This window comes from Lepidochelys kempii, chromosome 4 (genome assembly GCF_965140265.1).
Source record: "Lepidochelys kempii isolate rLepKem1 chromosome 4, rLepKem1.hap2, whole genome shotgun sequence".
NCBI classification, from domain to species: Eukaryota; Metazoa; Chordata; order Testudines; family Cheloniidae; genus Lepidochelys; species Lepidochelys kempii.
Genome location: NC_133259.1, coordinates 122,409,474 through 122,424,531, shown reverse-complemented (window position 1 = coordinate 122,424,531; position 15,058 = coordinate 122,409,474). Strand labels below are relative to the sequence as shown.

The 15,058-nt window shown below is 41.7% G+C and overlaps 1 protein-coding gene across 2 annotated transcripts in view; it reads right to left on the bottom strand.

Moving 5' to 3' along the window:
• Positions 1–15,058, bottom strand: part of MXD4 (MAX dimerization protein 4) — a 56,360-nt gene that overhangs the window by 20,809 nt on the left and 20,493 nt on the right. The window lies entirely within an intron of this gene.

The following is a 15,058-nucleotide window of genomic DNA, read 5'->3' as shown; positions in this document are numbered from 1 at the left end:
ACAAAAGCTTTTTGCTTGGAGCACAATTCTGCAGCAAGGGGTGGATACAGTGGAAAGAAAGCTTTGAGCAAAAGTAGAGATGGGTCACTGTAGCTAACCATGTAGGAGGATGACTCAAAAATGGAAACCATAGGAAGGGACAGTGTAGAACCTTATCCATTCTCTGAATTCTTACCAGGGACCACATTGGTGAAACCCTGTCATTTTTATTAGCTTTAATAGGTTTAGTTTTCTAAAAAGTAGGCAACTGGTATTTTTTTCAAGCCCTAAAACATGACCCTGAATAAACAAGAGCCACCATATATACCATCCAGTTGATTGGTTGGTTGTAATGGAACCTCATTCTCCAACCACCTAATTAAACTACGTTATTGTCAAAGTTTGCCTACCGGCTATGAAGTAAAACAAGAAGATTGATGACTTGGGAACCTAGACCTGTACTACAAAAACCTCCTGCAGAAGACAAAGAAAAGACTGACTACCTATTACATTCAGTCTCCTGTGTATTTATCCTTTTTAAGAATGGTGACATCTGGTTTAGATCACTGTACACAAATTTATATTCCATAGTATTCAGTGCATACTTCAGCTCTTAAAAAATGGGACTACATTAAATACTACCTATCCTGAGCCCAGGTTCAAAACTTTGACTTGGGCCTTTTTCCTTTGAAGTCTGAAGCTTGTCCATGCTATAGAAGAATATTTGTGACACACCAGAAACTATTCCTACATCTTTTAGCAAACATAAATACGGGGAAATATCTGTAATACCACAAATGTATAAATTCTTGCCCAGCTCTGCAAGTTGGCAGCAGCATCCAGAAAGATGGGCTTGGAGCAAGTTGGGGACAGGTGAACACAGACTGCATTGTGTCAGGGATGTACTTGACTCATTAGAAAGAGAGTGCCTGGCAGAAAGTCTCTACAGCGTTTTTCTCACAATCAGTTCACAGATGAGTACCACTGATGGCTGCCCTTTAGAGACAAAAAGGGATAGTCACACCACCATGTTTCCTAAATAACAGTGAAGTGCTGACACATCAGCAAACTAGGAGAAAAAGAATTGGAGCAATATGATAAAAGAGGCAGAGCAGCCCCAGAGAATTCCCTAGCACAGGGACAACACCTGACTGTATATGCCAGAATAGAGGCATATTAGAGAGATAAGCTGGGTGAAGTAATATCTTTTATTGGACCAACTTCTGTTCGTGAGAGAGACAAGCTTTCGAGCTACACAGAGCTCTTCTTCAGGCCTGGGAAAGGTATTCAGAGTATCACAGCTAAATACAAGAATGAACAGATGGTTTAGTATAAGTAGTTAGAATATGTGCTAAGGGACCATTCAAGGTGAAGTGGCTCATTAAAACCCCTGTAGTCATAGGACAAAAAAAAGGGGGTTAGTGCATTTACAGATTGCTGTAATAAGCCATAAAGCCAGTGTTTTTATTAAGACCATAATTTTTACTGTCAAGCAGAGTTATGAATTTAAGCTCACACTCGTATTTTGAAAGTGTTGTGCAGGTTTCCTTTAAGGATGAGGACTGAGAGGTCAGATATAGAGTGACTGCTTTGTGAAAAGTGTTCACACCACAGGTCATCTGGTGTTTTTATCTTTTATCATTTTCCTGTTGAAAGAATAGTGATTGGGTTCATCCACATAATTGGTGTTGGGGGATTTAATGCATTGGATGAGGTATACACCACATGTTGTGATAAGCATGTGTAGGACCCATGAATCTCGAAAGGTGTGTTGTGGGCAGTGTTGATCATTGTAGCAGTAGAAATAGGTCTTCAGGTTTTGCATCTGTTTTGGCAGGGTCTGGTGCTGCTTTGAGTTGGTATGTCCTGGTCTGCAGGGAGCTTGCTTCTGATGATGAACTTGGAGAGGCTGGGGGATTGTTTGAAGCCAAAAGAGGGAATGCAGGAAAGACTTCTTTCAGGATGGGGTCCCCACTGATTATATGGGTTGTAGTTGTTTGATGACACCCTGTATGGGTTTCAAAGGGCGGGTAGTAGGTGTAAACTAGGGGTATAGAGGCATGTCAGACACAAGCAGGAATGTTGAGTACTGCCATAACTTAGAGGCAGTTGCTAAGACTGTGGTAAATTAAAGCAGGCTCTGAGCACTGCAATGACTTTCACAGCAACCTAGAGTATGGAAGGCATAAAAATGGCTTGAAGGTATCTTTGTCCCACCATCTCAGCGCTGCACCTTTATCCTACTAACACTAGTACATGGTACCATCTTGATTATACGCAGAATGTTAGGCTCCAATTTGAACTATAGGGCAACGCTCATTCCATTTGTGGTTTTGCCCATCTGGGCAGCAGCTAAGAATCAACTTATATAAATGTATATGTATAAATCTGTTTTCACATAGTTAACTGCACATACCTGGTTGAGAATCTGCAAGGTCTGACAATGCTGGTTCTGTTGCTGGTTGTACAAACCAGTAAGTTTTCACCCTTTGTGACTTTTTTTTTTTGCGGAAGAGTGTGAAGTGGGCCTAGATCTTTTGTTGCATGTCCATTTATCGTACAGCTGGAAACAAAGCACCATTCTTTTGTTGTTGTGAAGAACTGACATTAATTTTGAAGGTTTGAGATGGTATATTAAATTTATCACCTGCATAAAAGGAAATTCTATTTAAAGATATTCCCTGTTTTTATCCCTTTTACTCCTCCTCCGCCCCCATACTGTTTGATATGGCTATGAGTGGCTCTACTGAAATGGTGAACAGAAGTAGGAAAGAGGCCAATCCTCGTATATACCTCTTAAGTATAAGAAATTGAGCAATAACTCCAATGACATCTTGTACAATGAAAAAATACATCTGAATGAAAAAGGTTCATTCATACAGGATTTGCTTAGATTATTTCCTCTTCAGTATACTAAAAAATCCAATGGCATGCCTACATCCCATGGCACCTATATAATTTAGGTAGATGAACAGCAACGACTCTTGGAGAACTATGCAAACTCTTGAAAATACACACACAAATATACATGCATAAGCATACAGAGGGCTGGAAACAGCATTTACAAAAATAAGACTTTTAATGGGTTCATGTCTTCGAAGTTTTTTTTTTTTTTAAAGGCTTACCGCCATATCATAGCCTTTCATTCACTCATTTTGCACACTAACATGCTGGAACTCTTTTCCCCATGTAACACAGCTCCACAAATCCATCTGTTTTAATTTTGGTTTTATTTATTTGTTAACTCTGCAAAATAGAAAATCCCAAATCTTCATAAGTCAGTCTGGTGCCTAAGGAAACTGAAGGCCCAGTCCAACAAACCCTTGAGGGCAAGGAGATTTCCATTGCACGACCTATTTATTCAGATGCTGGTACATTATAGGTTTAATTCCATTACTTTATATATACACCCATCCTGGACATATGTCTTAATACTCCAGGGCCTGATTCTGCCCTAAATTATACAACTGTAAATAAGGAGAAACTCCACTAAAGTCAGTGTGTGGTTAAACTGGTTTTATACCAGCGTAAGGGAGAATGGCATCGCCAGTCTTCTATATATTTACTTTATTAATTTAAACAATACTCCCCCTAGGGTGTGGGTTCAATCAACATGTACGCACACACACTGTGCATAATCAGGCACAAGACACACTGTCGCTCAGCACACACCAACTGGGTATTTATCGACTGACAACACACATCCTGGAGCAAGTTGCTGCTTACAAATCAGCTCATGGCTTGAAACCTGTTTTAATTATCAGTGTTTCCCCACATCAAAATGCTAAACAAGGACATTGTGTCTTTGGACTGTGGCCAAGAGGAAGGGATCTAGAAAAAAAAGTGTAATGCTAGCAAATCTGAGCTGCAACACAGACTAAATCAACAATGCACAGTACTGGGCTCTCAGCAAGTCTTTAGTCTAAGAATGATAGAGGATTTCTTGGGGTTTTTTTACTAAAAAGAAAAGGCATTTTTGAAACACTCAGTTTCCCTTAGCAGGTGGTACTGAGTTGATGGCAAGACAGGCCAAGTTAGATATGGAGATTAATTAGGGACAGTATCCATAAATGCTGAAAACAATATCCTCTTTGCTTTATGACAAAACACAAAGTTGGTGGGAGGTACACACCCTGCTTTGCTAATCACCCAGAAGAAACAGTGATCAGTGGGTGAAAGCAATATATATCCACATTAAATCCCTTCTCCCACCCACAGTTAACTAGAGAATAGATAAGTAGATAAGATAGATGCATGTGTGTTTTTACTGTTACCATGGCAAGGTAGAATATCCTTATTATTGCAAGTTAAATATTTAGGTGCCAGCTATTGACTTCTAAGAACTATCCATATACCAGGCAAATGTCACAGACAAACAGGAATTCCTCCAGGGAGCGAGGGCAGGATACACCTATGCTGCTATCGTAGCTCAGAACCTTGTTTTCAAAGCTAGGTACCCAAATTTAATTCTATAGTGAGGCACCTAACTAAACATCTGATTTTGTGAGGTAACAAGTGCCTTTAACTCTCACTGGCTTTTGTGGGAGGTGTATGTGCCCAGCATCTCTGAAAATCAGGTAACTTTTAATCAGATGACTGCTTCTAGGTACCCACACATGAAGATTAGGCCTCTGACTCAGTTTATATAACTAACATTTTAGTTACTAGAAACAAATCATATTTGGGGGGAAAGTTTTTAAATATCAAAAAACAGAAGTTTTATTCAACGACATTTCTGTATATGCTCAGATGAGCTTCTCTCTCTGCTGGAGCCATCCTGCTCATGATAATCCCTTCTCAGCCCCTGAAGTTTTAGCCGTCACAGGGTCTGAGCACATAGGGTGTGCATATGTAATGACAGTAGGGTGAGCAGATGTCCCGAGTTTATAGGGACAGTCCCGATATTCGGGACTTTTTCTTATATAGGCGCCTATTACCCGCTCCCCCAACCTTCTGTCCCGATTTTTCACTTTCTGTAGGGTCACCCTAAATGCCGGGAACCTGAGTGTATACAAGCAGAGCGAATGCTAAAGCAGCTCTAGCTTTCTGCCTGTGTTTAGAGCTGTGGAAGTCGTTAATATTTATAATGCTGATGTCAGAACAGGGCAGTTGTATTGCTCCCCTGGAATGAACACCATTTGGTAGATCTCTCTGCAAAGCAATGATTGAGTAATGCCCTGAGCAAAAACAGAGAAGCTAAAAACCCTCCTCAGTGATGTGAACATATTTATGTCCCAAGCCTCTCCTACACTGCTTAAACCCCATCTATCAAAACCTTTAGCTTCTGCAACATAATTAGGTGTTAATATAGCAGTCCCCAGCACAAAGAAAACTGAAAATTTAGGGGGGCAAGAGTAAAATAAAGTGAACATAATAGCAATATATATATATATATATATATATATATATATATATATATATATATATATATATATATATATATATATATATATATATATAAAGCACAAAGGACTCTACTGATTCTATTATTCATTTTCAAATGTAATGAAATAAAAAACTGTAAACTTTCATTTGTTTAATACTTCCCCCAAACTGCTGCAGAATTCCCTGTCTCCCAACCTGGAGCACGGCAAATTAAAAAGGGCTTTGCGACAGAATTTAGATTTACCTTGCCACAGAGTGTGTAGGGCCTTGATATAAAGGCAGTTCCATTCTATTGCCCTTTACATTTAACAGCATGAAACTGGTATTTCTTTGTGCTAGACAGGATGTGGTCAGGTAGAAGATTGGAGCCATCGTTCTGGAGTGGTAAGGTAGGGAACAGCTTTTACAATCTTTTCTCCCCCCCCAAAAAATTGTCTTGCTTCATAAATATCCTGAGAAACATCTGGTGATAGCAGGACAGAACTAGTTACGAGTCCAAATTTTAAACTTGAGCACTGAAAGTTAGGCAGCTAAACCTACAGCCAAGCACCTGAAAGTCTGTTTTAAGTGTCACACATTGGCACCTAAGATTGAATATTGGTTTCACTGCTAAATGCAAAAAAAAAAAAAAACACGCTAACCCACTGCCTGCTTCTAGCCAACAAATAAAACATATTGAGTTTAGATTTCCCAATAGAAATGGATTAAAACCATGCTTGACTTTATCTATCTATGCTGCTTGGTGTAAGAGACCAAACACCAAAGCACTTCCAGTAGTATTAGATCAGCTTTTTGAGTTCTGCTATGATAGACTATGTTACCTTTACATTTAGGAATATTAATAATATGTATAAAAAGTAGGGTTGTTAAGCGATTAAAAACTTTCATCTTGATTAATTGCACAATTAAAAAAATTAATCACGATTAATTGTGTTGTTAAACAATAGAATACCATTTATTTAAATATTTTTGGATGTTTTCTACATTTTCAAACATATTGATTTCAATTACAATACAGAATACAAAGTGTACAGCGCTCACTTTATATATATATATATTTTTGATTACAAATATTTGCATTGTATTAGTGAACTGAAAAATACTATTTTTGTTTTTTACAAGTACTGCCAGGGCAATCTCTTTATCATGTAAGTTGAACTTACAAATGTACAATTATGTACAAAAAAATAACTGCATTCAAAAATAAAACAAAGTCCACTCAGCCAATAGCTCAGACAAACAAGTTTGTTTACATTTGTAGGAGATAATGCTGCCAGCTTCTTGTTTACAATGTCATCTTAAAGTGAGAACAGTCATTTGCATGGCTCTGTTGTAGCTGGTGTCGCAAGATATTTATGTGCCAGATGTGCTAAAGATTCATATGTGCCTTCATGCTTCAACCACCATTCCAGACAACATGGGTACATGCTGATGATGCGTTCTGCTCGATAACAATCCAAAGCAGAACAGACCAACGCATGTTCATTTTCATCATCTGAGTCAGATGCCACCAGTAGAAGGTTGATTTTTTTTGGTGGTTCGGGTTCTATAGTTTCCACATCTGAGTTTTTCTCTTTTAAGACTTCTGAAAGCATGCTCCACACCTCGTCCCTCTCAGATTTTAGATGGCACTTCAGATTCTTAAACCTTGGGTCGAGTGATGTAGCTGTTTTTAGAAATCTCACATTGGTTCCTTCTTTGCATTTTGTGAAATCTGCTGTGAAAAAGTGTTCTTAAAACAAACATGTGCTAGGTCATCATCCAAGACTGCTATAACATGAAATATATGGCAGAATATGGGTAAACAGAACAGGAGACATAGATTAATGGGTTGGGTTTTTTTAACGAGCATCATCAGCATGGAAACATGAAGGGGCAAACAAATGTTTAGCATATCTGGCATGTAAATACCTTGCAACACTGCTACAAAAGTGCCATGTGAAAGCCTGTTCTCAATTTCAGGTGACGTAAATAAGAAGCAGGCAGCAGTATCTCCTGTATATGAAAACAAACTTGTTTATCTTAGCAATTGGCTGAACAAGAAGTAGAACTGAGTGGACTTGTAGGCGCTAAAGTTTTACATTGTTTTGTTTTTGAATGCAGTTATTTAAAAAAAAAATCTACCTTTGTAAATTACACTTTCACAATAACGAGATTGCACTACAGTACTTGTATGAGGTGAATTGAAAAATACTATTTTTTATTTTTAGATTGCAAATTTTTGTAATAATATAAAAAGTGAGCAGTGTACACTTTGTATTCTGTGTTGTAACAGAAATCAATATATTTGAAAATGTAGAAAAACATCCAAAATATTTAATAAATTTCAATTGGTATTCTATTGTTTAACAGTGAGATTAACCAAACGCAATTAATTAATACAGTGATCCCTTCCCCTGTGGCTGAGGAGCAATGTGGGCAGGAAATGAGGGGTGGGGTGAAGCTCCCTGCAGCTAGGGGAGGTTTCTGGGGTTGGCCCTGACCCTGGACCCAGCCCTTTCTTGCAGGGAAATAGGAAGTCACAACATCCCCCACCCTCAGCCCAGCTGGGACTAGCAGCTGAGCCCACCGCAGGGTAGGAGCCACTAATCAGGGCATCCCCAGCCCCCCCTTACCCCAGTGATTTACCTCTCCACCAGCTGCTCTGGGTACCCAAAATGACATGACTACACTGCTGGGAGGGGTGGGTGACCACTTTTGCAGCTTCCCTTCACTTCCCCGTCAGAAGTCATTTTTCTGCAGGGAAGCAAAGAAATCCACGGGGGACATGAATTCTGCATGTGTGCAGTGGCGCAGAATTCCCCCAGGAGTAATCTTAGCAAAGATACAGCATGGAGTTCCCTTCCATACAAACTGCCTGTCACGTTGCTCCCAGGGGGAAATGCTTTTCAGAGTGGGGGCACGACTACAAAAAGAAGTGGCAGACACCCCAAAGGACACCCTCCTCTCTCTCTGCCTATTGATTTACTGCATCAGAAGGAACAAAGGAAGTAACTATTGAAGGGGTCCTGACCCAAGAAGTTTAGTCAGACTGCTGAGAATGTGTGGTGAGAAAAACTTTGCTTTGAATTTAACAGTTGCAGTTTATCTTTATTTTTACTGTAACCATTTCTGGCCTTTGTGCCTCATTTCTTGCACTCAAAAAAATCTCTGTCTTTGTAGTTAATAAACTTGTTTTATTGTTATATCTAATCTGGTGGGTTTGAATTGAAGTGTTTGGGAAACTCCATTTGGGGTAACTAGCTATGTGTATCACATTTCTGTTCATAGAATCATAGAAGATCAGGGTTGGAAGAGACCTCAGGAGGTCATCGAGTCCAACCCACTGCTCAAGGCTGGACCAACACTAACTAAATCATCCCAGCCAGGGCTTAAAAACCTCTAGGGATAGAGATTCCACCACCTCCCTAGGTAACCCATTCCAGTCCTTCACCACCCTCCTAGGGAAATAGTGTTTCCTAATATCCAACCTAGACCTCCCACACTGCAACTTGAGACCATTGCTCCTTGTTCTTTCATAAAATGACCGATATTGTATAAACTTGTATTGTCCAGCAGTAAAGGACATACATTTCTGAAGTATGCTGGGTTCATGGAGTCACCATGCAATATAACCAAGGCTAGTAAGAGCCAAGGTGTGGCTGGTTGGCTGCAGCACACAGACAGACATCGCTGGGAGCGACTTTCATGCTGGAGGCTGTTTGTGAGCTGTCCAGACGGCAGGCGATAGCAGCAAAGCAGCATAAAGGGCACCCCAGGTTAGAGGGCAGAGGTGACACAGCTACTCATTAGTCTGGACTGTACCCTGGGTATGTCACAGAGCATAACTTGGACCACCCACAAAATGGTCACAAAACAAAAGCAACTGAAACACACTGGGCACTAATCCCCCAGAGGCTTTGGCCAGCCAGAAGGGGGAAGAACATACCCTTCCCCTTAGGGTAGCCTAGTTTCCCCCATCTAGGATGGGAAAGGACACACCCTTCCCCTGTAGTAGCTCTTCCCAATCACTATTCACAGTTCTTAAAGTCCTTCCAGGAACTCACAGCCAAGGCTTCCCCCTAGCCAGTTCCTGCTTCCTGCATGCCTCCCTCTTAGGCTTTTTGCCGAGCAGGTTCAGAGAGCCCCCTCCCAGTTGTTTCCCTGACCTTAGGATCTCCCTTCTCTGCCGAAGAGGCAGGAAGCTTAATATGTGATTTCCTATGCAGCACATGACTACATAGGGACAAAGGACTGAAAGGAACCGCCTGGATCATTGAGTCCCCTGAAATCCCCAGGCACCCCCATCATATAATCTGGATCATAAACTTATCAAGCTCCATTTTAAAACTAGTTAAGATTATTTGCCCCCATCATTCCTATGGGGGAGGGGGTTATTCCACCCCTCTGATAGTTAGAAACCTTCTAGTTTCCAACTTAAAATTTATTCCTGGGCCTTTTATACCCATTTGTTTTTGTGCAACCATCATCCTTTAATTTAAATAGCTCTTCTCCCTCCCTGGTGTTTACCCCCACCCTCCCAATGGAATTTACAGTGAGCAATTATATCCCATCTAGGAAAGCAAGCATGTGATCTGCAACTCAGCTCCCAGCTTTAAGAGGTCCAAGGGCCAGAGCGGACAAACTAGGACATATATATATGCATCCCAAGGGCCAGTCCCCTCTTGCACATCCCTTTTTAATAATTGTGGCCATTGATTGTAGGGTATATTTCTGGGTTGCACTCCTGTGTATGATATAATTGTCATTGTTTGGTCTCCAGAGCGGCAGGCTGTGGGCTACAGTGATATGTATGTAAGCGTAGGGAAAAAGTAACTATTTAACACTAAAAAAAAAAAAAAAACCCAACAAACTCCCTGGAAGCCTTCTATTGCTGTCTAATAGGGCTTGGTCTCCAGCTATAAAATATATATACCTACAAAGTTCAGTTTAATCTATTAAAAAACAAAACAAAATGCAAACAAAATAACCAAAAAAAATACAACTTGCCAAAAAATGATGCTTTACCTGGATCAAAAGCATTGAAAGAACTGATCCAATTTAGACTGCTATGAAGAGATAGCATTATGCTTTTCACTAGCATTGTTTATTATCTGCTAGGTTAAATGTTCACATTTAGCACTATTTCTGGAACCCGAACTGCATATTTCACAACACAGCAGGCCCAATTCTGCTCTCAGATGGCATACGTAACTCCCATTGAATTCCCTAAAACTGAGAGCAGATTTGGATAACCAGTCTGCAACAAGCTAAACCACCATATCTGCTTCAGGGGGGGAAAAAGCAGATTAAAAATTAACTGACCCCGAAAGAATTTTGTGCAATAAATTTAAGACACAGATTTTTATGCACAAGTCCCAGCCAACGAGAATGAAAAAGGGTAATATTTCATAAGCTGCAACAGGGACATATACACTGTACAATGCTTAGTAAGTAGAGAGCTTAATTTGGGAAGAAGGCCATCCTTCCAGTCTTTCTACACCAAAAAAAAAATTTGAAGGTAAAGCTTCACTGTTCAGAAAAGGATTATTACTCCTGCAATTGAGGCCCCAGTTCAATCTACAATAAACTGAAGGTTGAAACTTAAGTTGATCCCTTTGGATACACACTGAAAGCAGACTGTAAGAAAAGGCACTATGGAATTCCATGTTTATTGTCCATCATGGATTCTGTGCTCAGTATACAATTTAAAAAAAAGAAGCATTTCTAATGGTCAGCCCTGAAAACTCAACCTGGGTTCTAGATTTCTCATGCCATTATCACTATTAAGGATTCGCAGGCCAAATTCGACCTTTTGTTATACTTGTGAACGCTCATGATCTTCAAATGATGCCCCGCATGACACCTGACACCTGGGTAAACCCGTTGCTCTTTGTAGGTTTCCAAAGCTGTAACTGACTGCAATTTAATAAACAGTTCTGTTGATGATGTACAAGACTAGACTCTACTCCAGATTTCTAGGGCCTGGATTCACAAAGGGACTTAGACATTGTAACACGGAACTTTTAGGCAAGTGGAAAAAACACAGGAACAACACTGTGATCCACAAAGCCGAGTCAGGCGCCCAGGCTCCCTATACAATGAATGGAGAGAGACGGGCACCTTAGAATGCAATCAACAGAAGTCAGCACACGAGGTCAGGAGCCGCCTAAGCTAGCCAATGGGAAATTCTTACAGTCAGGGTGTTGCAAAGCCCTGCCCCTCTCTCAGAGACTAGCACTTAAGTCAGGGCTGCAGGGAGGCGCTTATCTCTTGTTAGTGTTCTACAAACAGGAACCTGCCGCCTACAGGCTTACGTGCCGAAGACATTTCTTGAAGGATGAAATGGCAGAGGAGGAGGGGGGTGCCCACCTTATAACTTTTAGAGACTCAGTTCCCCTCTTTGCTGGTGGGTGAGAAGGAATTTGAACAGGGGTCTCCCACACCACTCAGAAGCAGGGCTCTAACCACTGGGTTATGGGATATTCTGATGTGGGCTTCGCTAGGTCTCTCCTGTTGAAGCTGTTCCACTGTGGATAAACAATGAAAGCGTGATTGGGGCAGGGGATCCTGGGTCTCCCACCTCCCAGGTGGGTGCCATAACCACTGGGCTACAGAGTCATTCCCTCTTTAGCTCTCTCCAGCCCAGTGACTGTGGATAAAAACAATCACTGGGCCAAAAAGAGATGCCGCCCACATCCCAGCGAATGTTCTAATCACTGGACTACAAGTTTTAAGGTGAGCACCGTCACTTCCTCCTCCGGCCAGATTCTGAATGGGACCCAATCCAGTAGGCAGCCTCTGAGCACATCTATCCCCATTCATGAATTGCTCTGGGGCTTAGGCGGCAGATAGGCACCCAGTCACCTAGAGCGAGGCAGCGGTGCTCATGTCCAGAAGCAGGAACATAGGCATTGAGTAAACGTTTATTTCCCCTAAAATGTAAGCACTGAGTGAGTTTAGGTACCTAGAGATGGCAAAGTTTGCACATGATACAAAATTACTCAAGACAGTTAACTCCAAAACTGACTGTGAAGAGTTACAAAGGGATCTCACTAAACTATGTGACTGGTGACAAAACGGCAGATGAAATTCATTGTTAATAAATGCAAAGTAATGTACACTAGAAATAAAATCCCAACTATACATACAAAATTATTGGGTCATTAATCATTAGATTTACCACTCAAGAAAGAGATCTTGGAGTCTTCGTGGTTAGTTCCTTGGAAACATCCACTCAACATGCAGGGGCAGTCAAAAAAGCTAACAATGTTAAGAACCATTAGGAAAGGGATAGATAATAAGACAGAAAATATCATAAGGCCAGTATATAAATCCATGGGATGCCCACGCCTTTTGCCACATCTAAAAATATATATATATTAGAATTGGAAAATGTTTAGAGAAGGGCAACAAATTATTAGGGGGAAGGAATAGCTTTCACATAAAAAGAGATTAACAAGATTGGAACTGTTCATTGTAGAAAAAGAGATGACTGGGGGATAAAATCATGAATGGTGTAAAGAAAGTGAATAGGGAAACATTATTTTATCCCTTCATATAACACAAGAACTAGGGGACACCTGACAAAATTAACAGGCAGTAGGTTTAAAACAAACGTAAGTAGGTACTTCTTCACACAACACAGAGTCAACCCACAGAACCTGTTACCATGGAGATGATGCGAAGGCCAAAAGTATAACTGGGTTAAAAAAAAATTAGATAAATTCATGGCAGATAGCCAAAATGGTCAGGCGTGCAACCCCATGTTCTGGGTGTCCCTAAATCTCCAACTGCCAGAAGCATCTGGCATTGGTCACTGTGAGAAGACAAGTTACTGGGCTAGATGGACTATTGATTCTGACCCAGTATGGCCATTCTTATGTTCTTAATTTTACACATTCATGTTTGCAGGCTGGATTAAGGCTATCTGAAAATTTGGCTTTAACTACAGTTTAACTTTAGAACCTGCAGTATGTAACTACAATTAAATATTCTTAACTGAATGCAATTAGAAGCTATATCTTCAAGTTCCAATGTGAAAATAAGTAAACTGCAGAGAGAAAATGCCACAGTGGCAAGTACTATTGACATGCATGTGAAAAGACACATTGCAGAACTCAAAGTGAGAAACTGAAATGTGATTATATACATATAAAAAAAAACATCACTCCTTTCCTGCACCTGCATGCAGTGCTAATGCCTCCCCCAGCCCGTGCTGCTTAAATGTGCTCAGGACTAGAACAGAGGGAGAAATAGGAAACTACATGCTGAGATAATAAAAGAGGAATGGGGGAAAACGGATACTCAGTAAAGATGGACAGATTGGTAGTGATAGAGCAAGGAAGGGTACTAAGAGATTGAATGGAAGATCAAAAGACAAGAAGGAGGAAAAAAACAACAAGGTGAAAGCACAGGGACAGGAACTTTAATAAAGAAATTGTGATTAAGGTACTTTGGCCTATTTTGGGATAGGACAGGAAGAAAATGTCAACATTACAAATATCACCCTTCCCTTTGGATGCAACACAGTAAGAGTAACTATCAATCACCCTTCACGTAGTCTGAAGAATGCATCAAATCTGTGTGCATAATTTCATGAGCCATACTTGTCACCTATTCTATACTGCCATAGTTTGTTTGCATACATTGTCCTCAGCTCCAGTAACTGCCTTAGGATCCATGGCCTCTTTTTTCTATAGAGTCCAAACCCCAAAATTGTGCACTTGTGTAGTTGTTACAATCGTTATGAAGAGTCTATTTAAAATTCTGGGCCTAAAGGGTTTTGTGAACTTCTTTAATTAATAAATACACCTCTACCCCGATATAACGCGATCAGATATAACGCGGGTTTGCATACAACGCAGTAAAGCTCCAACATGCTGCTCTGAGCAGCACGTTAAGGGTGTGGGCCGGGGGTTGGATAAGGGGCAGAGGGTCTCAGGGGCGGTCAGGGGCTTCCCCCCGCAGGGTCTGGGAGGCAGGAGCTGTGTGGGGGGCACTTTGGGTGGCTCCGCAGTCCCAGAGTGGCCCGGGGGATTAGCGGGGAGCCGGGAGCAGCCCGCTCCCCTTGCCCAGTCCCAGCCACGCTGCTCGGGGGAGGGGGCTTGGGGGAAGGGATCCTCTCCGCACTCACCGGCAGCGGTGGAAGCAGAGCAGCCTGGCCCCAGACCACTCCACTCCGCCAGCTCCCAGCTGCGTCGCTCGGCTTCCAGCTACAGCTGAGGACGGGGGGCATCCTTTCCCCAACCTCCCCGCACTCACCAGCGGGGGGAAGCGGAGCGCTGCGGCTGGGAGGTGGCATAGTGGAGCACGTTGCTCCGCTTCCCGCCGCTGCCAGTGAGTGCCTGTCAGGGGGCGGAGGGTGTGGATAGGGGTCCGAGCAGTCAAGGAACAGGTAGCGGGGGGTTGGGTAGGGGGTGGGGTCCTGGTGGTGATTAGGGACGGGGGGGGTCTCTGGAGGGGGCAGTCAGGGAACAAGGAATGGGGGGGCCAAAGCAAGTTCAATATAACGCAGTCTCACCTATAACGCGGTGAGATTTTTTGTCTCCCGAGGACCGCACTATATCGGGGTAGAGGTGTAATAGTTTTTCAAAGTGTTGCAGACACTTCTAGCCCTGGTTTCCAGCCCTGAACATAATCCTCTGGATGGACCCTGCTGTCTCTACAAGGAAGCTGAGTTAATGGGAAATTTGTTTGCACCAGTTTATATAGA